The 12337-nt window shown below is 38.9% G+C and overlaps 1 pseudogene; it reads left to right on the top strand.

Annotated features, from left to right (window-relative positions):
- The first annotated feature begins 2551 nt into the window (after positions 1–2551).
- On the top strand, positions 2552–9545 carry LOC118684720 (nucleoporin NUP42-like; annotated as a pseudogene).
- Positions 9546–12337: the final 2792 nt, after the last annotated feature.

Here is a 12337-nt window from a genome sequence, read left to right as displayed (position 1 = left end):
TTGAGAAAAGGCTAGCAGAATTGGGGTTGTTCAGTGGGGGCAAGAGAAGGCTCCAGAGAAACCTTTCAGAACTTAAGGGGCTTATATGAAAGACATTTCAGTAGGGCCTGTAGTGATAGGGGAATGGAGAATGGGTTTAAACTGAAAGAGGGCAGGTTAAAATTAGATGTTAGGAAGAAATTCTTCATGGAGAGGGTGGTGAGGCACTGGAACAGGTGGCCCAGAGAAGATGTGGATGCCCCGTCCTTGGAAGTGTTCAAGGCTAGGTTGGATGGGACTCTGAGAAACCTGGTCTAGTGAAAGGTGTCCCTGCCCATGGCAGGGGAGTTGGAACGAGGTGGTTTTCAAGGCCCCTTCAAACCAAGCCATTCTATGATTCTCTTCCCTTCCTCTCTCTACTTCTCTCTACTATAAAATCTCTGTGGGCTGAACCACAACCATTTTGCACCTGTTCACAGAAACCCTTTGCAGCTGCAAGTGTCATTCTGGGAGAAGCAGCAGTACAGGCAAACCTTAGTTATTTTAGCAAATTTTCTCATGGCCATTTCACACTTCAGGCACAACAGCTTCAGGAGATGAAGGACTCTTGCACACCAGCATTTCTACAAAAACTTTTGTTCCCCACTGACCTTGAGTCTTGTATATCTGTGGGAGATGTATGGCATATAATAACAGCAGTGCTGGGGGAAGCTCAGTCAGTCACAGCTTACACGCACAGGTAAATGCATTTTATTAACTGAAAGCTTTCATTTTCTCTTGTGGGCTCATGGGAGCCCCTGATGGCTTTTTGTAAGGAGAAAATAGAACTGAATAATCTTTCAAGAAAAAGAAAAGCTAAAGCTTACAATTAATTCAGCTCTATAAATGCCAAACATGGGTTCAAAAGCCAATTTAAAATCTTCAATGTAAGATCAAAAAGTACTACAAAAGGATGTAAGTATTTTTTAAACAGGAATGTTCTCTTCAGGAGTCAAACCACTTCACAAGTTGACAACTTTCTGTATTCATAACCAGCAGCTTCCTTTTGAAGCAACTTTCACATTGAGATCTGATGGAATAACTCAACATTGCAAAACAGGCAAGTACTATAAATTATGCTTATTATTTTGAGTGCTACAAAAATAAAGTCACAGATAAAAATCTCAAGATGCGCGCAGCCTAAAAAACTTACTGGTCCCTGCCTTACAGAGATTCCAGCTGATACATAAGTGGACAAAAATATACAGGAAAGCAATGCAATAAGAAAAATGAAATCCATTAATTAGCAGCTTGTTTTGTGGAGTCCTGTATAAAGAAATAGTAGGTCAAACAAATATTTCTGACAATTCCCCCTTAAACCAAATTATGGTTCTATTTGGGCATATTTTAAATAAAACACATGCACTGTCAGCCCCTGCCAAATGCAGCCATCATCATCTGAGAACAGCACAAGGTAGAGAAGAAAGTAAAATTCCAAATTTATTCAATGTTGTCTATGAAAAAATTGTTACATCAAATGGCTGAACTATAAGCACACATGGGTATGGGTATAAGCACACATTCAGACAGTGATTCTTCTTCATCAGCAGAAGAAAATTCCCAACATTTTAACATTCCTGTGATATAGCATGCAGTAGGTACATTAATTTTACTAAATTTAAAATTGCAAGCACATAGTAAACACAAAGTTCAAGTTCTCTGTAACATCAGAAAAGAAGTGGTATTTAGGCTTCTCATTAGGCTTCTTCACAGAAGTGAATTTTATACACAAAATTTGTATCATACCCATATATCCATTTCTCCTGCAGGTTTGTACCCACTGCAGAGAACATTTTAAATGATAGAGCTTCCCAAGCATAATAAATTCTTTGCAGCTAACCCACAAACTACATTCCTAAGTTTGTGCAGAATATGTGCTGAAATCGTGCTGTTATTTCTTTGTCATTAGTTAACAACTCTCTGGAGCAAAACACACAGTTATGGTTGATCATGACACCTGTCATACCACTAAGCTCTGATCTGTGGATAAGTCAACGGCATGAAGTTATCAAAAGACCCATAGCAGCTATTTAAACATTAAATAAGAAATTTTTTGTATTAGTTCATAAAAAATTTAAAGACAAAAGTATAAAGTAATAAAAAAAAAATTAAAACAACTGTTGTGAATTCTACTTTTGTCTCTAAGACCTCTTTATTTTCACATTGGACTGGCAAATTTATTTTTTTTTTAAATAAAAGAGTGCTGGTGTGTCAGAAAAAAAAGTTCATTATCTGGGACTATTTATGTGACTCCTAGAACTTGCCTTATGGGATTAGCTGCCCAAAAATGACACTGGAAATATGGGTCCTGCAAAAGAGAGTATACTTTTATCTAGGTCCAACAGCATGAAATATTTTCTGCTTGGAAGGAAGGATTTGTTCAGTGAGGCTATTGCATCTGATTATGTGACACTGCATGGTACCAGGAATAAACAGACATCAAAGACATCATTGTGAATGGAACAACAGATAAAAGCTTTAGCAGAGACACTGAAAAAACAGGGAGAAAGGACATGGAAGAAACCTATGCAGCATGTATCTCCAGGTAAGGTGTGCCAGAAAAATGGAATGACTGCAAAAGAAGCTGTTTAAGTCTTACAATCTTTTAACTGTGAGGAAGTGGATATGTTTCACAAGTTTTCTGAAGTTTTCATGAAACTACAGTGTGAAAGAACTTTGTCTTTCATGCAAAAGTGTGACTCCTGGCTGGCTGGCCCCAGGCTGGACAAGCTGTTTTGCTCTTTCCCTGGACCCTTATCCTACAGAAACATCTTAAAAATTAAGTCACTCCCACTCAATTTTGGGTAACTCTTAAAAAAATGTAACTAGGAGCCCTCTTCCTTCTATTCTTCTCCCCGCTCTTTCCTTTAACATCTGCCAAAGCATCTATACCTTGCTGGCTGGGACATTCACCTAGGTGGTGGGAGGCAATTGGATTTCTTTCAGATGGAAAGGGGAATGGAATTGTACGCCATATAGAGTATTCTGCCCACCCTGAATTACATTATATAGATTACCTGTAAGGAAGTCACTGATACTTCCCTGATTTTATCTTATAGATGACTACTACTGCACTTCTAAAGAAAATTTCTGGGACAATCTACTTACTTCAGTGTGTTTGGAAGGAAGAACTTTTCAGGAGGCACAGGTAGGATGGCTTCATCCAGACAAGGATGAAGATGTGTAAGAGACCGTCCGAAGTTTCCTCCATTTGCCTCACGACCATCGCAAGGACAGAGACTGAGACCCTGAAGACCCTGACTGGCGTTCTGGCCTGGTTGAGGTGGATGCTCACCAAGTGATTGTTTGCAGGTGTGCTTGCTGTGTCACCACAGTCTTACACCTGCTTCATGATCCCCACTCATCACAACAGCCCATGATTTCCTCACCTCTTGGCCAGATATGACCAGCTTTAGAGAAAGACTAATTTTCTGAGGTAACTTTGGTGATCCCCCATGTAAAATCCCTCATCTGCCTCATGACCACCGTCAAGGACAGAGATTGAAGGCCCTGTAGAAACCAGTCCTGAAACAATGGTTCCTGCTCACTGCTGAGACTAGTTTGTCCTGTTTCACAACTAGGCTATGTATACTTGTTCTCATTAGATTTATTCTCCACTGTCCTGTACCTGTTCCCCTCCCAGTGGAGGACTATGAAAGACCCCTGAGTTAACCAGAGACTTTGAGATTCTCCCCAGCGTGACAAGATGGATCTATTGGCTGGACCACAAGGATCTCATCCCTCTGTTGGTAGCTATATTCCCCCCTCCTCTTTCTCTCTCTCTCTTTATCCTTTATCTCCTTTCTAATCCTTCTATCACATTTGCTGTGGGCACTCAATAAAAGGTGCATTTTATTTTGATTAATACTGAAATCTCTTTCTGTGTTGTTTTTGCCTCTGAGATCAGTAAACGAACCATCATGACCCCCGCCTGTACTAGTGGATCGTGACAGGATGTGAGATGGAAGCTTATTCCACATAGCCCCTCAAACTGATTTTAGAACAACTTTCCCCTCCAAGTGCTGACTGTGAATTCCTTATGAGACATGAGTCCTTGAAGGGGCAGAAAGGACAGGCTGTCGATTCCTGTATGGCAGTAGGAACCTTAAAGCAGGACTATACACAGAGACACACGGTTTTCCAGCACCCAAATCTGCTGGTGGACCCAGACCAATGCTCACTTCACTGTGTTGTGTCTCCTGGAGAACCTCTGAGGTTGGCACTGACATACTACGTGTAGAATATACAGAAATCTACATTGCTGCTGGTGCCACATGGGAACTGAAAGGATTTCTGTCACCACTGGGACCAGCAAGTTTAACATTGTTTGTTAGCTCTATGTTTTCTTTCTTAAAAAATATTAGGATACTGACATTTAATGCTGCCTGGTTTGCATACAACTAAGCTATATGGTATGGTAATTTTTGCTTTGTTTTTTTACACATTATTTCTATTGTTGTCATAGTCTTTTGAGATTTGCCATTTATGCCCTAAGCACTAAACAGTGCATTAGGATGCCACTTACCTTAATTTTTTTTGGACATTTTTCATATACAATGTTCCCTGCATAGTGACAGGCTCAGTACTATTAAAAAACAGCAGGAGGAAAACCCAATTAAACTTGCAATTTTCCACCAAGCAAGGCACATATGCAGTGTGTCCACCAGATGACTGGCTCTGTCCTTGCCTGTACAAGACATATCTACAGGAGGATTTTCCCCTGCGGTCACAGCATGTCTCATTTCCTAAAACTGCTACCTTTCTGCAGAAGATAAATATGAATAAAACATAACCATAATGGCTTTCTTCACCTCAAATATATATACTGAATTTACATGAAGGGCTAACATTTCAAAAGGCTCTCCAGACCTCTGAAAGCCACCTGGGCTTTCAGTTGCAACTTTGTTGTATACACCAGAATTGCTTCCGATGTTGTTTAGGCTATAGTGGTGTGCAACTCCTCCATACATGGGCAATCATTTAATCTTCACAAATGCAGGAGGAAGACTGGACAGTTTTATGCTCACAGAACTGGACTCCTCCTTTGACATCCCATCTGCTCTTTAAAATCAATCCCATTAAGGCACTCCTGGTGTGATTCACAGGGAACCCAAACTCTGATTTATAGCAAACCTAGGATGCAATTTGTCTCCCATTACTTCATCTGTCCTCAAGCTCAACAATTTTGGTAACCAAGTCTTCCCTGTTTACTCCATACTCAAAGGAGCATTTTTAGGTATAGATGTAGGTATCCTTCTGCTCAGTGATTCATCAGCATCTCCCATTTCAGGATGGGCTGAGTCATTTGTCTCTCTATTCAACAATTAAGAGCTCTAGATCACTTTCTAACTCAACAATTAACTCCAAAACAATTTACATTAAAAGAGTTGACTCTTATCCCCAGTTGAATCATTGCTCTTCAGTTACTATTTTTATGTCAGGATTGATGACACTGCGACATAAATCCCAGGGAACTTGGGTAAAGTAACACTCCTCTGAGAGTGTCCTGCTTTTGGCTTTGATAGGGTTCATTTTCTTGGTAGCTTATTCAGTGCTGTGGTATGGGATTTAGTATGAGAATAATATTGATAACACACAGATGTTTTGGTTGTTGCTAAGTAGTTCTTACCCTAGGTCAAGGACTTTTTGCAGAACACATTTTCTGCATTTACAAACAGTCAAAATATTACTGATGGCTATAAGGATGGAGAGACTTTTTTACTATGTAATGAAAGACATGGAAATTTGGGAATCTTCAGGACAATGGATAGTTTCATCTTACTCAGCAATGAAAGAAAAGCTGAATGTCTCAGGCTTCTCAGATTTCTTGCCGGAACAGTTCCATCTGGAGCATTATGACTGCAGAGCAAACATTCAGAACTCTATATAAATTCTGTCCAGCAGAACGGACAATGGAAAAATCAGCTGCCTCAGTGGAAAGCTTTAAATGCATCGACAGAAGCAGCTGTGCCATCTGATTGTAAAGAACACAATCACTCAACCCTTGCCTTCTTTGGATCTGGAGGACTGCAAACATCAAGCTTTGGGCTGCCAAGCTTTCCCATGGACAGCAGTAATAACAGTGCTACCAGTTTCTTCTTTACAATGATTTCCAGTCTTGCCAGTGCATCATCATCTGGAAATTCTGATGGTTTTGAGAGCATTTCTGCTGCTTGCAATCCTCCTGCTTTTGAGGCTACATCCTTGCCTAGGAATTTTTCTGCTGTGAACTCTTGAAGCGCCACTGTGCTTACAATCTTTGGAACATTTAATGCAGCAGGAGCAACTTCTGCCTCACAGTCCAGCAGAATTTTATTTGGATAGACTGCCAGTGGACATAACATCACCTCAGCAGCTTCTGCACTTACAAAGCAGAATACTTACAAAGTGAAAAAAGTTATTTATACCAAAGAGCAGCCGAAGAATTGAAACAATTTGAAACAAATAATATTGTAATGAGAAAAAGTTCCTCTTAAGTCACCACAAGTAGAACTTTTAAATGTTTAGGACTTTCTAAGTTTATTTTGAAATACCCTATTTTCTCTGATTGCTCAACTACACATTTTTGTGGTAGTTTTTCTCAGTTCATTTTTGTTTCATCTTTAAGTCTTCTGCAGTAATAAACTCTCAGGTTTAAAAAAAAAATCTTATCAAGGCCAGATTGAATGAGGCTTTGAGCAACCTGATCTAGTGGAAGGTGCCCCTGGAACAAGATGATCCTTAAGGTCCCTTTCACCCCAAACCGTTCTGTGATTGTTTCTTTTCCCATGCTCTGTCAGTGAGGAGGGGCACAAGAAGCCAGGAGGCAGCAAGGCCAGGACAGCTGACCTGAACTGTCCACAGGGACATTCCATACCATAAAATGTCATGCCCTGTATCTAAACTGGGCAGAACTGGCCAGGAGGGGGAAGTCTTGGGAATAGAGTGGGCAGCAGTCAGTGGGTGGAGAGCAATTGTGTTGGGCATAACTTATTTCTCTTGGGTTTTATTTATATCTCTTTCTCCTTTTCAATAAAATTTTGTTCTTATTATTGCTATTATTATCATGTTTATTATTAGGAGTATTATTATATTTTACTGTATTTGAAGTCAAACTGTTCTTATCTCAACCCATGGGTTTTACCTGTTTTTTTCATTCTCCTCCCCACCACACCAAGACTGCATGGGGGAGTAAGAGAGCACTTGTGTGGTTGATGCCTGGGGTTAAACCAGAACAGAGTTAAGAGTCCAAGAGTCCTAAGTAATAACTTCTATTCCAACAATATTTACACACATATAACTAGAACACAGTTAGATAAAATGCATGAGTAGTGATAAAAATGTCACCTTTCTGCCAAAGTGTGGCTCTTACCATTACCCAACTGTGTCAGGTCCCTTTTCCCCCTGTGTCCCTGGAAGCTTACACTCCTGGATATCCAGTGGTCTGTCTGCAATGGGACAACTGCAGAGTTGTTACTGGCTCAGCAGAAGGGTGCTTTCCATTTTGCCTGGCTGAGAGGTGAATTTTGACAAGAAGGAAAAGCACCTCTATTCCTCCCCAATAAGCACCTATGTTTCTTATCCAACAGCTCATTACCTGAGCTCATGAAATTGTTCTAGGATGCAAATCCCACTCCTACCCCAGCATCAAGAGGGTGGAGAGGTAGACAATTCAGTTTCCACAGGCTGTTTCAATGTATTCCTGTGGGCTGTCTACTGCTAATACCTATCTTACATACCCAAGGGTCCCTGTCAAATTCAGAACAAAATTAAGTACATAGCATGAGCTTAAAAATTATATTTCCAGGACAGGTACATAACACTGGGTCCATTGTAAAACATGATACAGGATTTGGGTGCCCAGCCTGTTCATGAACTGCTGAATATCACTTCCCTGGGTGTCTGGAGACACCTTGTGTGGAGATCACAGATAGGTACTGTGTTTTACAGACAGTAAGTGCAAAATCCATGAGAGAAGCCATAGCAACCAGGCTTTCAATGGATTGACTTTCATACTTAAGACAGAGTATTTATTTAAATGCATTATTGTGTGGACAACTTACTGATGCTCGGATTTTTAATCAGGAATTTCCTTCAGCCATTCTAAAATGCAAAAGAATAAGCATACAAATTAAGATGGGCATGTTACCCAAATTATCAACCTAGCTTGGTCACTGGGAACAGTGAGATCATATTAGCTTTACCATAGCCTAGATATTCTGCACCTCAGCAAGAATGGCTCCCACATCATCCCAGATATTCTGCCCAGGAAACTACAGCCCTTCACCTGGGCTATCTGGCACAAGATGGCTTTGTGCCCTGTGCACAGACCCTAAATGTGGGAAGTACAGTCATAAGGAAAGAGAAAACAATGTCATCCCAGACCAAGCTGTCAGCCCACCAAAAACTCTCTTACCCAACAGCAGAAAATAAGAGATCCTAAGAAAATGTACACACTGGGGGAAATCTTCCTGGAGGCATGCCTTGGATAAGAAGGACAGAATCAGCCAGCTTGATGTAAATAACAGTCCCTTACCAAGCTCTCCTTGCTTGAACTTTCTCTTGCTCCTGCAAACTTGATATAACATTTCTTTTACTAACCCAGGACACAGCAAACGAATGGCTGAAATTCAGCAGCTACATCAGCATCAGGAAAGGCCCACAGAGGAGCACTCCTCAACCCACAGTCTAAAGGTAAAATATACATCGCCAAGGGACACTTTTCCTATTATACATTCAAAAGATGAAAATTGCATTTCAAAGGCCTGAATGTCCTCCTAGAAGGAAATGTAGAAGGGAACACAGCTCCTTTCACCTTCAGGAAGTGAAGCAGTCATTTATGCCAAAACCTTCCAGCTGGGAAGCTACTGCTGGAATTATATCAAGCATGTGACTAAGGACACAAAACTAAATGAAGCCCCATTCAATATTTGGGTGACAATGTTTGCTCATGCAAATTATATCCACCATACTCACTCCCAGCTTTTGTAATCATCAAAAAAAGTTGTGGTTCATGGAGTTTACAACTTTAATATTCAGATACCTTGTTTTGAGTCTTTTACTCCCAATTGTTATCTCTTATGAACTAGGGTTGTTTCTATCAGTATGAAATCCAAAACCAAGCTAGCAGAGTCAGTCTTCTATCTCCACACCAGAACATTGCACTTGCATTAAAATAAGGGCTCAGCATGAGAGCCTAAAATTCTGAACAGATCAAAATTATATGTATAATACGGGGTTTCTTTTTGTATTCCTGTTTAGTAGCTTAGTTCATCTACTGAGACTAATGAACAGAAAAATTTATCTAATGTTCACTGAGTTACTGGAGTTTACAAAGCCATCTGGAATCAGTTTTACTTTGTGTGTTCACATTATTAACAAACTATTCAACCACATTTTTCTCTGTGCAGGAGATATGTGCCAGGCTTATGTTTGAATCAAATGTTTGTATTTGTGGTACAAATCCATCAAGTGAGAGACAACCACAGCCTGCAGACTCTTTAAGTTTTCTCATTGAACACGGCATGAAGTACACGCTGCAGCTTTAGCAGAGGTAAAGTATGGCAAATCAACACAGGAATGGCTATAACTGTTTTACATAAAGATATTTCTAGCTTCCAGTTCAAACCCAAGGGAGAAAATGTGTATGCAATTTGTTAATTATGCTCTTCTTTGCTCTGTATTTCTCAGTTTCAGATTACAGGGAAGAGTGTGCTTGCCAGGGAGAATTGTTAGCACTTTTTCAAGACTTAGCCTCAAAACCAACTTCAGAGAGAAAGCAAAATATTGTTTCTTCTTGATAAAATATGAGAAAGGATTTTAATTTTCCTCTGGCTTTCTTGCTTTTGGCTGATTCATTGTTGTCAACAGATAGGTTTATAAGCAATGAAGAACAATGTTAAGTTTATTCAGAACTGAGTTTATTAGGCAAGCTAATCCTGAAGCTTTGGAGGAATTAATGCAGGGATTCAGAAAGGATATTAAAAGACTCTTTTGATGAGCACAAATCAAAATATTTCTGATCTAGGCATTTCTTAGGACAATGAAACAGATAAGGAAAAACTTACCTACATTTATTTTAACACTAAAGCATTCCCAGAAGTGCTTAATATTCTGGCTAACCCAAAAAAGAATTGCCCTGAGAATAAACTAGCTTAATTTTATGTTTGGCAAATGTTTTTACTTATAAGAACTTTAATTAATTATAACAATATTCTAAAATATTTTAAAATACAGAGCAAACTGGTTTTTAATTTTATACCTTTTGCTTTCACATTTTGAAGACACCTCATATTAACTTCAGGAGGAAACATGTCTTCTCAGTCATACTAAATGTCTTACCCTATTTTTTGATGTATCCATAGGTGCAGAAGCAAACAATGAACGTGTAACTAAAAAAAATAGTAATATTTCTATTTGTTCCAGAGCTGACATTTGCTTAATAGATAGCATAGGTAGGATCCAACCCCACTTGCTACAAAAACAGTGACTTTAAGTTACATATCTGATTCTGGAGAATCTGGATCCATATATATTTTAGAAATTGTCAAATTCAAACTACCTATGGTCCCACCACAATGTTCACAGTTCATGAGCAGATCCATTTTATTTGAAGTTATTTCTTCTCTTTTCTTGCCTTGCTGTAACAAACACTTTGTTCTCTCTCAGTGATTAAAAAGAAATGGGAAAAAAGTAAAGAAACCAAAGTCTGTAGCTCAAGTGATGATTATTTCCAAAACAGCTCATGAGTGTCTTATAAGAGATGCCTCCATTTGCACAAATAATTTCCTGAAGATATTTGTTTGCAATGAACCAAAATGTAACATTTGAATGAAGAATTATGGTCTACTTAAAAAAATAGCATTTATAATCAAATAACTTTCAAAACTGAGTACAAAATCATAAAGTGATTTAATATACAAATCTAAAATTTCCAAATCATCTAAAATTTAACTCCCTTAATAGCCTAAATACTTTTTTTTATTAAATTTAGAAGCTTAAATGTTATTGACTATCAATTAACAAAGATTTTGGTCCTTAAAAAGGCAGTATGAGGTGAAAAGCCCCACTGTAGAGCAACTCATATTTTTTGAACCCAAATACCTTTAAGAACCAAGCTACTTCTAAAACATCTCCTTTGAAAATGTCAAAAAAGTGAACTCAGCCCAACCCAGTAAACAAATGGTCTGAAGAAATTAGGTGTCAGTTTTCCTCCTCTATAGAATTAAACAGAAAGTACATTTTGTTTTGAAGTGCTTTTCTTCTCTGTGAAGGACACAGCTATACTCTGTTTTATATAACAATATGAGGAAAGAAACAAAATTATTTCTGCATGTATTCTCCTGAATAAATGTTGGGCCAGATTTGTAGACACACATTAAATACCAAGTCAACGTATTGAGTCTTTGATTTCAATAAGAATGTGTTACCTCTAGTGCAGTACTTAAAGCAGCGTCTGGGATATAGGAAAACCTTATTTAAATTCATGCTAATATGTTGTTAGAAGGGATGGAAGGAATAATAGGGGATATTTATACTATTTAGGAAGAAAACAGAGGTGCAGTTGAATCTTGAGCTCTATTCTCACTTAAAGTAATCTAAGAAGTGTATTCAATTGTAATTATTAGTCTTGAACTGGAAAAATCCTGATTTTCAAAGAAAAACTTACTCCAGGTCAAAGGATGTGATGTCTGTTTCCTAGCTGAGATTCTTCTAGAGGAAAGCATAGTCTCCAGACCTAGCAAAGGTTTCAGGAGGGTGCCTTTTCAAGCCAGCAGACCTACCTGTAATACTGTCTGAATGGGTAGGAGGAAGTAAAGGACAGAGAGCAAAAGAGAGATACTTCCACAGATTCCTTTGACAGGAATTTTCTAACTTTATCACCTAAAAGTCAGCTCCCTAAATGTCAGCTAGCCCCCTGGGCTCCTTTATAGTTGAAGGAGAGAAAAAGGCACCTCCAGAAGGCAGTTCATCTCAACCAAGATATCTAAGACAGGTTCGATGAATCACTTGCTCATTTCTTTCTTATCCTATGGCTATGAAGAAAATATGACAGGTAACTTTTCGATGTCTGACTTTGTCAAGATGAATTCTGACTTAATGTCATTTTTCACTCCACTCTGAAATGTCACTTGTGGATTTTCTTTGCCTTTGTGGTCTTTGTGACCTGGTTCCCTTTCTTGCCAAGTTTTGTGATGCCTGACCTGACCTCACTCAGTGACATGAGCCAGAGCCCACTGGAAGATCCTCTTTGCTGTGAACGATCTTTGGATCAGACCTTAAGGGAAAATCAATAGGAGGGCAAAGGCACTCATCAAGATTATGACAGAGCAGCAAAACG

This window comes from Molothrus ater, chromosome 3, assembly GCF_012460135.2.
Source record: "Molothrus ater isolate BHLD 08-10-18 breed brown headed cowbird chromosome 3, BPBGC_Mater_1.1, whole genome shotgun sequence".
Taxonomy (NCBI): Eukaryota; Metazoa; Chordata; class Aves; order Passeriformes; family Icteridae; genus Molothrus; species Molothrus ater.
Note: the sequence above shows the minus strand (reverse complement) of the source record. Positions and strands in the feature narration are given on the sequence as shown.